Source organism: Pinus tabuliformis, chromosome 2_1 (genome assembly GCF_031772625.1).
Source record: "Pinus tabuliformis cultivar Carrire ecotype Pingquan chromosome 2_1, CPIR1, whole genome shotgun sequence".
Classification (NCBI taxonomy): Eukaryota; Viridiplantae; Streptophyta; class Pinopsida; order Pinales; family Pinaceae; genus Pinus; species Pinus tabuliformis.
Window position 1 is genome coordinate 298,820,195 of NC_142299.1, and position 16,851 is coordinate 298,837,045.

A 16,851-nucleotide genomic window follows, 5' to 3' on the forward strand; every position below is an offset into this window, starting at 1 on the left:
TATGACTATTAGATAATTATTAGTTTTAATAATTATTCTGAAATTTCGTTTTTAGTATTTATGTATACATGATAATATTCAGAAAAAAGAAGACGAAGAAGAAGATTCTTTTTGTGACTAGTTAATTTCAAGTTAATCTAAATACACAAGAAATTATGGTGCCTCAATGTTTCTCTAGTGTTATCCTCTCACTGTAATAATTTCTCCGATGTCCTCTACTGATTTTGGCGAATTCCTCTTTGATGATGTCCAATCTCAATGCAATGGACATTTATTGTCAATGATTTCTGAGGCAAAGGGAAGCTCCACAAGTAACAACCAAAAATGTAGCCTCAAATATATTATTGGGGGCCAAAATGCAGTAATTATATGACAAGCCAAGAAACATTGGACATTAATCATCTTCCCTTTAATATCGATTAATAATTTCTTTCCATGATCATGTAATACTAAAGTGTCAAGTAGGGTCATTTAAAGTCAGTCATCCATCAGTATCACCTTTAAGAGTGTTTGGTATTTAATACTTCCTATTACACACACAGTAGATCACCAACTTCAAGGATAGAAATATAAACACAAAAAAATGAAATTAAAAGAAATGATAGGAAGTCAAATGCGACTAACCTTGAGTTAAGAAAATACCAAGCCCTTCACATTAGCAAGGCATTCTTAGGCACTAAAATAGAAAATCCTTCCATTGCATCATTTTCACCTTTTATTTAATTTCTTTAATTGAGAACATAACTTTCAAAAAAAAAATCATTGAAAAAGGTCTCAAAATCCTAACAAATTGTCGAGTGATTGTTGTATCAATTAAACAAAAAGGCAATCGTTCAATATGCTTTTAACTTGTGGAATATATTGAAGAATATGAAGCTTTCTCATCCCTGACTCCTAATTAAATTGTAATTTGTGGCTTCCAATCATGTAATCAATTTCGCTCCAAGATAGTTAAGAGATCACTTTGGACAAGAACTTCTAGAAGCATTAGGATAATAGAAATGGAATTAACTAGGAGGAAATTGAAACACTTTAGTGGGTGCTCCAAAATATTTGAATGCAACTGAAAATGATTTTATACTCCCTCCACACATTTTAAAACATAAACCATTCAGCTGCATCTCATTTATTTTCCACCTTTCTGTAATATGTAATTCTTTGAGCAAGAATAGAGCATTCATAAATATTTTCATGAAAGAGGACTCTTCATAATCCTAACAAGTTGGGCTCTAATAAATATAAAATTTCCTGTAGTCATTAAATTTTACATGGTATATTTCATTGATTAAAATAACAACTTTATTCTCAATCTGATAACAACAAAAATAAATTCAACCCTAACTAGTTAGGATCTAACAAATCAAGAATTCCATGTAGTAAAGTAAACTTACATGGTAGATCCCAATTATTTGGAATGACAACTTTATTCTTGATCTTAATACAACATAGATAAATTCAAGAGTACATACATATTTCTATATTGAACACATTCCAAGATTTCATAGAAATTTAATGATATGATTTACCTATAGGATTTGTCTCCATCACACAAAACTCTTTTCATAATAAAATTATAAATCCCACATCTACATTCCTCGTCCCCGACATACCAATTATTTACAGTGTAATACTTTATCGTTGCTCCCTTGGTTCAATGGAGATCCACCATTGTGGCGTAGAGATGATTGTTGTCATAAAATGGTGCATTGCATCCTTCAATATATCTCATAGATTTCCTCTCACCTCACAAAACTCCTCTCATCTACAACAGTAAGAGTCCTCTAAAACTTCCTAGTCTCCATCTCATTCATCCTGAAATACGTCAATATTTCCATGGGTGACAAAGTGTGCTTGGGGATTTAATAGAAGGAACTATCCCTAGAAATAGAAAAATACAATGCAACATAGTAGTTATCGGTAGGAGGAACAACTCTACCAAGCTACTTCTTAACTACATAAAAGTACTCTCAAATTACCTCTTATAACAAACAAAAGATAACATCAACTGCCTTTAGGTTCTACGTATGGATGGTAGCAATGAAAACACTATAAAAAAAACATCTACAAGAACGTTGGCCAATCTCTTCTTCTAGTGAAGGGCATGCCCAACTTTTGAAAAGTATCAAGAAGGTTAGAGTCCATCTCATCCAGGCTCCTCTTCTTCTTCTAATCCCTATGTTTATGTTCAGAATAATAGGAAAGGTCTTGGAAATTGATGGGTGAGTAAAAGTTATCATACCATTTGGGTTCTTCCATTTTTTATCATTGTCTTTAAGCATTGAATCTAAATTGTAAAAGCAATTGAGGTTCATTCTTTTTAGCTGTAATTAATCTAAGACTTGGAGAGTTGTAAGTTTTAATGGATCTAAGTATATTCTAGTTAAAATATAGTAACATGGTTTAAAATTATAGGCATTGATATCAAAATCTAAGGATGAAACATAAAATATTTTATGTTCATTATTACAAGAAATTTTAATTTCATGTAACAAGGTTTGAGGAAGGTCTAGTACCAGAAAATTTGCTTGCATCACTAGAGCCCTTTGAATTTGGGCATGGTATATTCCATTACACAAACAATCGAACACTTTTTTTTTTTTTTTTTCTAGTTAAGACTAACCTAAGTACCCACGGAGATTTGAACCGGTGACCTATCGCAAGGAGTGCCTTAACAACGCACCCATTCACCATCAATCCAAAGCCCTGTGGGCTCACAAACAATCGAACACTAAAGGAAGGTGAAAAGAAAAAATAAAATTCCATGCATTCTGACCCAAGAAAAGTTAGGGAGGAGCGAACTGATCTGTACAATAAGGAGATGCAAAATGCTTACTTGTCCATTGTCATTTGACAAATTGTTGGCCGCAATCAAGATATACATTATCATAATCATTAAACAATTTGTACAATAAGGACATGCAAAATGCTTACTTGTGCATTGTCTTTTGATGAATTGTTGGTCGCAATCAAGATCTGCATTATCATAATCATTAAACCTTCAACTCTAGATAAAATTTATGCTTTGATCATATAAACCCTCAAAATTGTTTACCTATAAGAACAATAGTCATATTTATTAAAAAGGAAGAACTCTCCATAGTCCAAATTCATACCCATGTAAAAATTACCAAAATCTCAATAAGGACATGCAAAATGCTTACTTGTGCATGGTCTTTTCGTGAATTATTGGCCGCAAATAAGATCTGCATTATCATAACAATTAAACCCTCAAATCTAGATAAAATTTATGCTTTGATCATATAAACCCTCGAAACTGTTTAACCATAAGAACAAAAATCATCTTTAGTAAAAAGGAAGAACTCTCCAGAGTCCAAACTCATACTCATGTAGAAATTGCCAAAATTTTCAAGATCTGCATTATACTCATGTAGAAATTGCCAAAATTTTCAAGATCTGCATTATCATAATCATTAAATCCTCAAATTTACATAAAATTTATGCTTTGATCATATTAACTGTCAAATTTGTTTACCCATAAGAACAAAATTCATCTTTAGTAAAAAGGAAGAACTCTCCACTATCCAAATTCATACCCATGTAGAAATTACCAAACTTTTCAAGATCCCCATTATGATAATCATTAAACCCTCAATTCTAGATCAAATTTATGCTTTGATCATTTAAACCCTCGAAATTGTTTACCCATAAGAACAAAAATCATCTTTAGTAAAAGGAAGAACTCTCCTGTGTCCAAATTCATACCCATCTAAAACTTACCAAAATTTTCAAGATTTATCATAATCATTAAACCCTCAACTCTAGATAAAATTTATGCTTTGATCATATAAACCCTCAAAATTGTTTGCCCATAAGAACAAAAATCATCTTTAGTAAAAAGGAAGAACTCTCGAGAGTCCAAATTCATACCCATGTAAAAACTACTAAAATCTCCATGTTGAATGACCTTGCCCTTCCTCCATCTAATTGTTGATGCTCTCCTCAGGTGTTTCCCATGCAAACTCCATTTGGGGTTCGAATCCCATTAAATCCAGAGATCGTATTCCTTCTTCTATAATTTCCACGCACATATAGACAAGGTAGAGAAAAATGCAGTGCTACAATGTGATGTTGTAATTTGTGAATATTTTATTTGAACCCAAAGCTAAACTGGAAATGAAAAATAAAATAAATATTTATAATGGAAAAAATAAAAGAAATATTTATAATATAAAATAAAATATATAAATTGAAATTGGGTTAAATGATTTATTTTTAATAATAATTTGTTATTTTTGCGTAAGACACTAAGTTAAAAAGAAGAAGAATAAGTTAAAAATGATATTGGGATGAGTGTAAACATTTAAATATGACCTCAATTAATAATAAAAAGTTAAATTAATAAAAATAATAAAATTCAATTTGTTATATTTTGATCTTGTTATTAACTTGTGAATAGGTTTTGTTACAATACCATGGGCCAATACCATGACTTATCAATACTGGATGTCCAAAAACCACAACTTATTTTACAACCAAAATATTTTATAACAATATGACAAGATTCTGGACCGTGGATATTCACCTCCACATTATGGTATACATTATTAACTTGTAAAAAATAGCAATTGTTACAATACCATTTGTAAATACCATGGATTATCAATACCACATGCCCAAAAAACGTAAATTAAATTTCACAATCAAAATATTTTATAACAATATGACAAGATTTTTAACCATTGATATTCACCCTCACTTTACTATGGATATTAATACCATGGGCCAATACCATGGCTTATCAATACCACATGCGAAAAAACCATAACTTATTTCATAGTAAAAATATTTTATTTTAATTTAATTTTACAACATTTTTTTAATTGAATCTAAAAGAGAAAATCTTACAATTTGAGATATATCTAAACACTCTATCCTCACGACCACAAAAAATATTCCCATAGAAATTAAATTAAGGTTTTAATAAAATTAAGGTAAGATGGATCTATGTCGGTTCTTTGTATATATATATATATATATATATATATATATATATATATATATATATATATGTATATATATATATATATATATATATATATATATATATATATATATTCGTCTTAGCTAAGGATCCACGGGATGAGAGCAAGAAAAAGCAAGAAAATTGGCTAATTATAATAGATGAAAATAGTACATGACTTTTTAAAGTTTTTCATTATTTTATTTTCTTTGACATGATTGATCCAAAATATATGTTTAATATTTTACAACCAATTAAGTTTTTTTAATTTAGATAATTTCTTAAACACAATACAATGTGATGAAATTTAAGACAGAGTTGGGGGAGGGGAGGAGAGAGGGAGGGAGGGAGAGAGAGGGAGGGAGAGAGAGAGAAAGAGAGAGAGATGGGGAGGAGAGAGAGTGAGGTGGGAGAGAGGGAGTGAGAGGAAGGAAGAGAGAAGAGAGAGAGAGATAAATGGAGTTGGAGTGGGGGAAAAGGGGAGGAAGGAAAAAAGACATATAGAGATAAAGGTGGAGAGAGAGAGGAGTGAGAAGGGAGAAAGGAGAGGAGGGAAGAGAAAGAAGAGGAGAGGATAGAGATAGGGAGAGAAGGGGAAGGGAGAGAGATGGAGACATGGAGATGTATAAGGATAGGGATGGGAGGAGATAGTGATAGATTTGGAAGGAAGAGAGATAGAGAAGGAGAGTGATTTTGGAGGAGAGATAGAGGGAGGTGGGAGATAAGGGATAGAGAGGAAGGAAGATAGACATGAGGAGACAGAGACAGAAATGGAGGGTGTAGGAAAGAGAGGGAACACAAAAAATATAGAGGGAGAAAGGTGGAGAGAGATAGGGGGTGAAAAGCGAGTCATGGAGAGAGAATGAGGGAGAGATGAGAGAAAGAGGGAATAGAGAGAAGGATATAGACAGAGAGGGAGATAAGGGGAAGAAGAGAGTTAGACAAAGAAGGGGAAGAGAGGGAGAGAGAGTGTGTGTATGTTTGGGCAGTGAGATAGAGAGAGGGAATAACAAAGAGACAAAAATATCTATATCTATATATATATATATATATATATATATATATATATATATAACCTAGATCAATATTAACCATATAACTATCAAGTGTCGAGTGATATCCAATCTCTCGAGGTGCAAACATTTCCTTAAGTTTTGCAGCAGAAAAAAAAAGTTTGCACCTCAAGGGATTGGACCCCTCTTGGTACTTGATAGATCCGAGCTTAAGATGGATCTAGGTTAGTTAATATGAAATTAAAGTAGTTTTTTTTTTATATTATAGTTTTAAAAAATAAAATTTCCCTTCAAATTGGAACTAGATACAATTAGATTCAATGAATATATTTTTAAAAAAGACATAAAATGATTTTTTTTATTAAAAATTATATTTTTAGAATTACAAATTATTAGAGATAAATAATTCAAAGTTGGCTCACCTATACACCATGTGAGGATGAAGAAGTGTTCAAGGAAGGATAAACTGTCAACCAATCTTTAACAACCTTTCAATCCCTTATCACTTGTAAATTTAGATTTCTTGACACAATTAAGATGACTAACATAAAAAACTGATTCATATTATTTTAGTACTTGTTAGGTAGTTGTATTTTTTATCTTAGACTGAATTAGTCATTCATGTTAGTCATTTTTAGTTGTATTACTTATTAGCTAGTCACATATTTTAACTTGCGACTAAATTAGTTATTTATGTTAGTCATTTTTAGTTCGGTCACTAAAGATTGCTCATTTTTCGTAGTATTACACTTGGAAAAGTTGTGGTGACTAACTTTATTAGTCACCTAGTCACTAATTTCTCATTTTCTACTAGTGGTCAATACTCGTTTATTCCTACAACTTTTCATCCAAATCATCGAAACTCGAGTCGTCAATGTATTTAACAGTTCTGACCCATTAAATCAAAGTATTTTCACAGAGAGAACTCAAAAACTTAATAGGTTTCCTTCGTTAGAATCTAGCAATCCAGTTACCCAAAAAATTATTATGCTCTAAATTCTAAAGTCTCCCTTGCAAATTCTATGAAACAGTGAACCATTATAACTCCAAATTATGCACCACTACCATTAAATAAGAAAATATTTTTCAAACATTTACCTATCAAATCATTGTCGGGGAGGTTGGAAAACCTGTGACCTGCTACATAACCAAACACTTTCAGCATTCTGCACAAAAATTTTGCTGGTCACATCCATCGAGGTAAAAAAAAAAAACTCACCTGGTAACAATGAAAACTTGACAACGAGGAGTTATGCCACAAAGAAAATACAATGACAAAAAAAGGAAGTCAAATCTCAATGAGTGCCACAACACCAAGAAAAAAATAAAAAACCACTTTGAACAATGAAAACAACTAAATCCACTTCTTGATAATCCATTAACTATAATAATAAATTCTCCACCAACACTCTTAAAATGTAATTAACACCACGAGAGCTCAAAGTAGCTCAAGTTAACTCCCATCTATACAAAGGATCACCCTTCCCTGTACCTACACTGTACAATCGAATTTTTTTTTCTCTACTGTGCATGGCAGGGTGCCATCAACCCTCGAAATCTGAAGTCAAGGATACGACAATGAGTTGATGTCAAACAAAAATTTCAATCAATGGTCTAATGTTAACTATCGATATTTGAAAATTTACACCATTACAGACAAACTAATAACTTTGAGCTAATCATAGATCTCACACTCTAAGTAGTGACATAATAATTCATAAAAAATCTATGTTAATTGAATAAATGAATTAATTGACATTAAAGAAAAAAATTGAAATGAAAGTTCAAAAAGCATGACCAATCAATCCCCGTGATGTGAGGGAATGTAATCCATCAATAGTTTTCGTTGAATAGAAATTACAAATTTTGAAACTTAAATACAAATTATCTTTGAAATTCGGAATTTGGCATTTGTAGCTAAAATGACATCATAGCCATCTATTTTCTACCTACCATCACACCATTCACTTATGTTCAACCTCATCTCATCACCTCAATGATTTATTGATTTCCCACGACTTTCTCTCCCATTCTGCCACTACTGATTGTTCTCATCAACCTTAAATTCTTATCCCTCTTCATCCACCACACCCTCAAGATGAAGCGATTTGCTCTACCTCGACTCTGCTCCGACGTTTCTCCCGTGGTCAAATTTTGTTGTTGTGTTTTCTTACATCGTTCTACCACCAAATTTCTGACACCCCCCATCCACGCCTCGATAGTCAATGCCGTATGTCATTGTTATATGTTTCATTTTAAATCGGTGCTCTCACGTCGTTCTATTTTCATGTATAGGAATAAAGTGAAATAAATTCTAATACAATATTTGTTTCTGTATGTTTCCAGAAGGTAGCCTTTTATTTTTAATCTCACCCATTCAATTAAATTCCTTTGTCATTCAGGTCTCCTCTGCGAATTAGTTAGTGAATAGGTTTAGAAGAACATGCAATAGATTTTCAAATTGGACTCATTAAGATGTACATGTCGGAAAGGTAGAGACACTTAAACACAAATTCACAAACAAAACACACAAGTTGTGCATCTTCCGTTGATTACACAAAACTTGATAATTGCAATCACCCTGGTGAAGGGTATTTAACCTTTTCCAACTAGGGACTCACCTAAAATATATTGACTTGCAACCACACACTTAATTCGATTATGACTTGAATTGACTCAATGCTTCAACGCTCAACACTCAACACTCAGTTAACTAAATCTATAATTTTAGCCAACTCCTCATGCAGGAGTAATTATCTTATTTTAACACTTCCCCTTAATTACAACATCTAAACTAAAACAGACTCGTAACAACTAAATCATGCTCGTTGGTCTATGTCTCAGCTAGGTTTACAACACCCAAGTTTCTTCTATAAAATTCAAACAAATCTTTTTATAATGGCTTAATAAATATACCAGCCAATTGATTACTAGATTTACTAGGCTTCAGGTGAACTTCTCCATTGCTCACAAGTTCTCTAATAAAGTGATATCTAGTATCAATATCCTTTCCTCTTTTGATGAAAAACAATATTATTTGATAGTGCAATAATTGAGATGTTATCACAGTATATTGTTGTTGATCCTTGTTGTTTCTACTTCATTACATCAAATACTCTTCTCAACCAAACTGCTTGACATGTTGTTGACATTGCTGCTACATATTCTACCTATACTAACAAAAGTGTCGCAATGGGTTGCTTCTTAGATGCCCATGAAATCACACATGAACGAAGATGGGACACAAAACCAAAAGTGCTCTTCCTATCATCCAAACTTCCTGTAAAATCACTATCTATGTATCGAGTCAAATCCTTCTTTTATGTGATTTCACATATTATGCCACAATCTCTAGTTCCTACTATGTATCTCAAAATTATTTTTCCTGCACTCTAATGTGTGTCTTTTGGAGTCTCCATAAATATGGAAATAAAATTCAGTCCTTTCATGATATCTAATCTTTTAGATGTGAGATACATGAGGCTACCAACTAGTCTTTTGAGTAGAGTTGGATTGACATTTGATCTTTCATCATCCTTGCTTAACTTTATACCTGTTGGAACTCGTGTATAGATATGTTTGAAATTTTCCATCCTAAATATTTTCAACAAATATTTGGCATATTTATTTTGACAAATAAAAATTCCTTTTTCACGTTTCTCAACTTCTATGCCAAGAAAATATTTCATGAGACCAATATCTATCATCTCAAATTCTTTCATCATGGATGCCTTAAATTCATCTAACTCAAAATCACCTGTAAAAATCAAGTCATCAACATATAATAAAAAATCAAAATTATGTCCATGCCCATTTACCATTGTGTACATGGTAGGCTCAATGTTTCTTCTGCAAAATCCATTCTTAATCATGTAGTTGTCGATTCTGCTATACCAAGCTCTAGGTGCTTGCTTCAGTCCATAGAGCACTTTCTTCAATCTGTAAATTATATCTTCGTTACCTTCAACTCCATAACCTGGAGGTTGCTGCACATAAATTTCTTATTCTATAATTCCATTCAAGAAGGCTGATTTCACATTCATCTGATATACTTTCCACTTGTTCTGAGTTGTTGTGGCTAGAACTATTCTTACAGTATCCAATCTTCCTACCAGAGAAAATGGTTCTCCAAAATCTATTCCTGGTTGCTGTGAGAATCCTTTTGCTACAAGTCTTGCTTTAAATATTTCAATTTCACCTTATCATTCAACTTTTTCTTATACACCCACTTCACACCAATGATATTTTTGTCCTTTGGTAAATCAATCAAATCTCATGTATCATTCTTTTCAATATCTTCAATTTCTTCATCCATGGCTTGCGCCCAATTTTCATCTCTGATTGCTTCTTCAAACGAAGAAGGTTGGAATGACAACAATGAAAAATTTGAACTAACATTCATCATAAATATCTTTCAAATTTATCATATTTCTCTTACCATTTCTTGATTCATCACCTGATTGATTGTTAGGAGAATTTTGGTATGTTGATTTACGTGTAGATCCATGCTGCTCTAAAAATATATGAGTCCTTGTTGGTGTGTCTTTGTTTGGTGTCTTCACCTGTGATTCTTACTGCTCATTTTTGGGTACATCTTCTTCTTCCATCAGTGGCACTTGTGCATCAACTATTCTGTCTAGAGTCTCATTCCATGACTCTTGTTCTTTGAACACAACATCTCTATTAGTTATGGTCTTCTTGGTGATATGGTTAAACTATTTGTAAGCTTTTGATAGCTTTCTATGACCAGTAAATATGCAATTTTCACTTTTATCATCCAATTTTCCTCTTCGATCTTTAGGCACATGTGCATAAGCTACACATCCAAATACTCTGAGATGAGATATGCTACAAGACATACCTGACCATGCTTGTTCTAGTACTTTGTTCATCACACTTTTTGTAGGAGATCTGTTGATCACATAAATAGCACATGCAACTGCTTTTGCCCAATACTCATTAGACAAGTTTATTCCTTTCAACATGCTTCTTACCATGTTCATAATTGTCCTGTTCTTTCTCTTTGCTACACCATTCTGTTGTGACGTGTATCTAGCTGTAAAATGTCTTCTCATTCCATGTTGTTTGCAGTAATTATGGAATGCCTTTCATTCATATTCTCCACCACAATCTGACCTCAATACCTTGATCTGTCGATCACATTGGTTCTTTGCTAAGGCTTTGAATTCTTTGAACTTCGGAAAAGTTTCAGACTTCTTCTTCAAAAAGTAAACCCAAGTCTTTCTGCTATCAATGAACGTGACGATGTAACAACTTCCACTATTCGACTGTGTCCTCATAAGTCCACAAATGTTTGTATGCACTAGCTCAAAAGGTTGTTGTGATCTGTATTCAACTCCATTTGGAAAACTTTCAGAGTGTTTTCTTCCCAAGATGAAACACTTACAAGTACTAGCAGGTTCTTTGATGGGAGGCAATCCTCTCACCATCTATTTTTATTGAAACAATCTTAAACCAAAAAAGTGCAAGCTTCCAAATTGAAAGTGCCATAACCAATAATCATTAGAACATGCAACTGTAAAAGAATTGACCCGATTACTGTAATTCATAACCAGAGGAAAGAGTTTGTTCCTCATCATCTGCATCTTTTCTATCAGCTGCTTGCTTGGGGGCTTGTCATATATAACACATTCTTGCCCTTGAAAAATAAGTTTGTATCCCTTGTGTGCCGATTGACGAACAATTATCAAGTAATGTTTGAGACCAAGAACGTAATATACCTCTGATATTGTCTGTGTCTCCCCTTGCTTGGTCAAAATGTTGACCACTCCTTTTCTGTCTACATCCATAGTCTTGTTAGTCCCCAACTTTACCTCTGTTTTCACAGATTGTTTCAAATTTTCAAGCAAATTCTTGTTGCATGTCATGTCGATACTACAACCACTGTCCAATAGCCACACATTATCTGAAGGTTCATGCATGGTATGACATGCTAGGAACATGGATTTAATACTCTCTTTAGTGACATTAACTCTCAGGTTCCCTTGATCAGCTCTTTTCTTCCTGCAATCGCGAGCATAGTGACCAAATTTATTGCAGTAATAACATCTCACCTTTGATCTGTCAACTCTTTGATTATTACTGAAGCTTATGCAATTGCTTCCACTTTCTTGTTAATGCTTTTTTCGGCCATCTCTCTGACCACCATATCTTCTGCCTCATCCTCTGCCTCTCGATCTACTTCTGCCTCGACCTTTGTCTCTTGAAATAGAAACCTGACTTTTGAAAGTGGTCTCTAAAGTGGAATCCTTATTTCTGCCTATCTTTACCTCAAGCGATAGAAATGATCCCATCAACTCATTAAATGAGAGGGATGTCAAATCCTTGCCTTCTTCTAAGGTTGCTACCATAACATCAAATTTGGTAGACATAGATTTGAGGACCTTCTCAACCACTGTTTGATATTTAATTTCATAACCATAAATTTTCATTGATTTACAACAAATATGACCCAATTCATGAATTAATCGATGTCCTCTATCTTCTTCATTTGCAGACTTTCAAAATATCTCTTACTATTCTGCAACTTAACAATATTGACTTTAGGCATAGCTTTACAGCTTGTCGCCGAAGTATCCCATGCTTCCTTTGCCGAAGATGTGATCATAATATTATGGAACACTACTCGGTCCACTCCTTGCTGGATAAGTTGCAACATTTGTGGATTCTTGTTCTTGTATTTCTTCCATGATTCCCGAGCTTGTTCTTTTGTTTTATCCATAGGTACTGAAAACCCAAACTGGACATAATCTGAAGCATCATGATCCTACAATGTGGTCGCAAGATTAAAGGCCCACACATCGGGTTGGAAATTTGAGAAAGTCATCTTTCTACAAAAAAAAATCTTCAGAAACCCTGATTTTTTCTTATAGTTAAGAAATCGTCGTAAATTTAAATTTGAAACAGACACTACCCTATGCTTTCATTAGTGTCTGCCGTTACATATTTATACTGTAATTGAGGCTCGAGAAGCCTTTAAATCTATTGAAAATCCTTGCTGAATCGAGGGGTTGTGTTTAGAGGTAGTGTTTGTTGAGATTTAGAGGAAAAAAAGAATGGACGGCAAGAAAATATCTGCGAGCCTGCAGCCATGTTTTGGTCATCGTGTGGTGGCTGGAAAATGGCCATGCGTAGATGAGTGTCACAACTGCATGAAGAATTTTCATATACGGGAGATCAGTTCCATCGGCAACAGGGCCTTCAACAATACTAATGCACAGGAAAAATTATGGAATTTTCGGCTGCAGGAAGAGTTTGAGACCTATGACCCAAAAGCACACTGGTTTTTAAAGATGTAGTTCTTAAGGAAGAGATCCAAAATCATAGAAATAGTTGCAGCATGGGATATTATATTTTCTTTGGCACAGTCTAGTGTTTGTGCAGCATTTAGTAGAGAGACGAATAGAAAAGTTCGCTTCCGGAATATGAGTCCAGATGAAGTGATTCACATCCTGTTTTCTAACAACAATGAGTCTCTTATCACTGCGTCAGTTTATGCTTTAGATAACTTCAGCTTACTGAAATGCAGAGCAACACCGATTGAATACATTAGAAGGGGCAAACCAGATGCAGGTTTTTCTTTATTCGAGTCAGAGTCATTGAGGTGGCCAGGTTTTGTAGAGTTTGATGATGTAAATGGAAAAGTCCTTAAGTTTTTGATTTGAAGAATTACACAATGTTGACTCAGTATCTGATGAACAAGTTCAAGAAATAAAAATAAGTCCAGGCATAATTTTATTAATATTTGAGAGAAATTTTGTTCATGTTCCTCTGAAGATCTTATCCATAGAAGATGGTACGGTTTTAAAATCTTTCAATTTTTTCTTGGATCACAACAAAAAATTAGATTTCCTTGAGAAATTCAATGAAAAGCTCCTTGCAAAAGAAGAAAAGCTTCTGAGTAGCATAGAGTTTATGACACCCTCAGCCTTTATTTTCTTGTATGAGAATCAATTATTTTTAACATTCCGCAATTGGACTGTTGCTGTTTCAAATTTCCAAGGAATGTTTTTGACATGTTTTGAAGAAAACTTGTTATGGCATCTTGACTGCAATACAAATAACATCTATATCACTATTGACCAGGATTTGATAATTTCTTATTGCAATGCCCATCCTGATGGATCTGATGAAAAATAAAATGTGGGCTTGTTAAACAGGAGCAACATCTTAACTAGAAAATGTCTTGCTAAGATTCGTGGAAATGATACAAATGTAAGGATTAGTCCTAGAAATCGGCCAAATGCATCGGCCATCAGAAGCACTATTCAAGAACCTCTCAAAGACATTACTGCTCTTTTCTATTACGAGGAGAGAAATGAGACCTACACAGGCAATAGACATGATTTAATACATGTGTGGTCACACTAATCAGTTTGTTTTTCAAATCTGGAAATCCAGTCAATCATTCAAAGCACAGTTGTGACAATCCTCTACCTGTCGCTATTTTCCGTCCACCAGGTGACGGCCAAGGCTTAGCCGTGGACTTGCAGAAATTTTCTTCCTATCCATTCTCTTTTTCATCTAAATCTCAATAAACACTACCTCCGAACATAACCCCTTGATTCAGCAAGGGTTTTCAATAGATTTAATGGCTACCCGAGCTGCAATTACAGTAAAAATCTGTTACGGCAAACCTTGTTGAAAAACTAGGGTGCTGTCTGTTTCAAATTTTTGATAAATGAGTGGTTCAATCTTGGTGGAGAATATGATTCGAAGGAAAACCATCATTACGGCAAATAACATCGAATCAGAAGATTACTCTTTGTTGTAAAGGCAGAGCAGATTAAGCACAAATTTACACACAAAACAGACTAGCTGCGCTCTTCTATCGATTACACAAAATTTGATTTACTACAGTTTCTCATTGGAGTTCTAATATCAATTTGTTGGAAACGCACAAGAGCTTAAAAATAAAATCACAAACAAAGTACACAAGATGCTGCTCTTCTATTGATTACACAAAACTTTATAATTACAATTAACCTGGTGAAAGGTATGTAACCTTTTCCAACAAGCAACCCGTCTATGTTGAAATATTATTTTCAACCGTTGTACTGTGGCATTTATCGCAGAAAACCACCAACGTATCCCCCGCACTGCTTTTGCTGAACGTCGGTATTTCTGGAGGAGGCAGCGATCACAATCATCGGTTGCCACGTGCACAGCAGTTTTGTCAATGCAATTTTTCCCCGGAGCATAAAGTCCTGTAGGTTTGGGCATGCGATATTACCATCAGCCGTCCGATTTTTGAAGGGAAAATCAACGGCTATGTTTGTAGATCAGTACCTTCGTTCCAAAAATAAATTGTATTTCCATGTGAAGTATTTAAGACTAGTTACAGGGTACTTTTTTGGCAGAAGGTAGCGTGAGATATATTGCTCAAGAATTGTCCAGCGAATGGGGAAACCATATTAATGTAATTAATGGAAATTGACTATAGTCATAAAAGTAGGTAAAAGTTTAAATTTTTTTTTTTTACGGCACATGTAACATAAAAAAATCATATGTTTTGTTTGATGTCGAATATGTAATGAAAGGGGGCAAAAATGTAGTTGTGAAATAACAAGGAAGGCAGCGCACAGTAGCGCGAATGTTTTTTTTTTAGAATGCACAGTAGTGAATGTAAAAAGAAAAATTTACACATAGCAGTGTAAATTTTGCTAAGCAGAGACAGAGTATTTTGAAATACACAGCAGTATTGATTTTTATTTTTCAGAAGAAACAGAGTAATTTTATTTTACTGCTTCTGAAACAGTCTGTTTGTAAAATCCCTCTGATAGAGGAAGATGCTTTTGTAACAGTCAGTTTTAATGAATACAAGTTTGTTTTTTGGGTGTAAAAATTTGTTCGTTTTTGTCTCTAGAAACAAATTTTAGCTTCCCTGTGTGTTAAAACAGAGCATTTTTCCTATGTTTTGTTCAGCTATTTTTGTTTTGGAATTAAACAGAAAATTCCCAACATGGTATCGGAGCCAGGTTCAGGCTCTTTGAAGGTGTCAAAGAAGCTGAAGAAAGGATTTCTTGCTGCAGCAGCTTCTCCAGCAGAGTGAAGACTCAGTCAAAAAATCCAAGGTATTTCTCAAGCCAGTTTTCGTGTTGAAGATAATCAGTGATTTTAAATGCACAGTCAATAATTTTGAAGAGTGCAAGGATGGCTGGAGCCAGCACTAGCATGGGTATCTTTAATACTCAGCTCCCACAATTTAATGGAAAAAACTATGACTATTGGGAAATAACCATGAAAGCTTTGCTTGCTTCCCAAGACTTATGGGAATTTGTTGAGTATGGTTTTGAAGAACCAGCAGATGAAGATGAGTTCAATAACTTAACTCAGGCAGAGAAAGAGCTGTTGAAGAGCAATAAGAAGAAGGATTCTAAAGCCCTCTACTTCTTTTATCAAGCAATGCATGAGAGTGTGTTTCCAAGGATAGCAGCAGCAAAGACATCTAAAGAAGCATGGGAAACTCTTAAGATAGCCTATCAAGGCATGGAGAAAGTGAAGATGACAAAACTACAGTTGCTAAGGAGAGATTTTGAGAATCTATGCATGAAGGAGTTAGATAATATTGACTCATTCTTCACACAAGTGATTGGTCTGGTCACACAGATAAGGTCTCATGGAGAAATTCTTGAAGAAAGGAGGATTGTGGAGAAACTATTGAGGATCCTACCCTCAAGGTTCGATGTGATTGTCACCACCATAGAAGAGACAAAGGATTTCACAAACTTTTCAGTTGATGAACAACATGCATCGCTGATAACACATGAGCATAGATTGAGTAGGAATGCAAACTCATCTCTAGAACATGCCTTTAAGACCCAGATGTTCTTTGGA

At 34.0% G+C, this 16,851-nt stretch overlaps 1 pseudogene; it reads left to right on the plus strand.

The window, feature by feature from the left end:
- Nucleotides 1-13,070: 13,070 nt before the first annotated feature.
- Nucleotides 13,071-14,385, plus strand: LOC149199987 (uncharacterized; annotated as a pseudogene).
- Nucleotides 14,386-16,851: the final 2,466 nt, after the last annotated feature.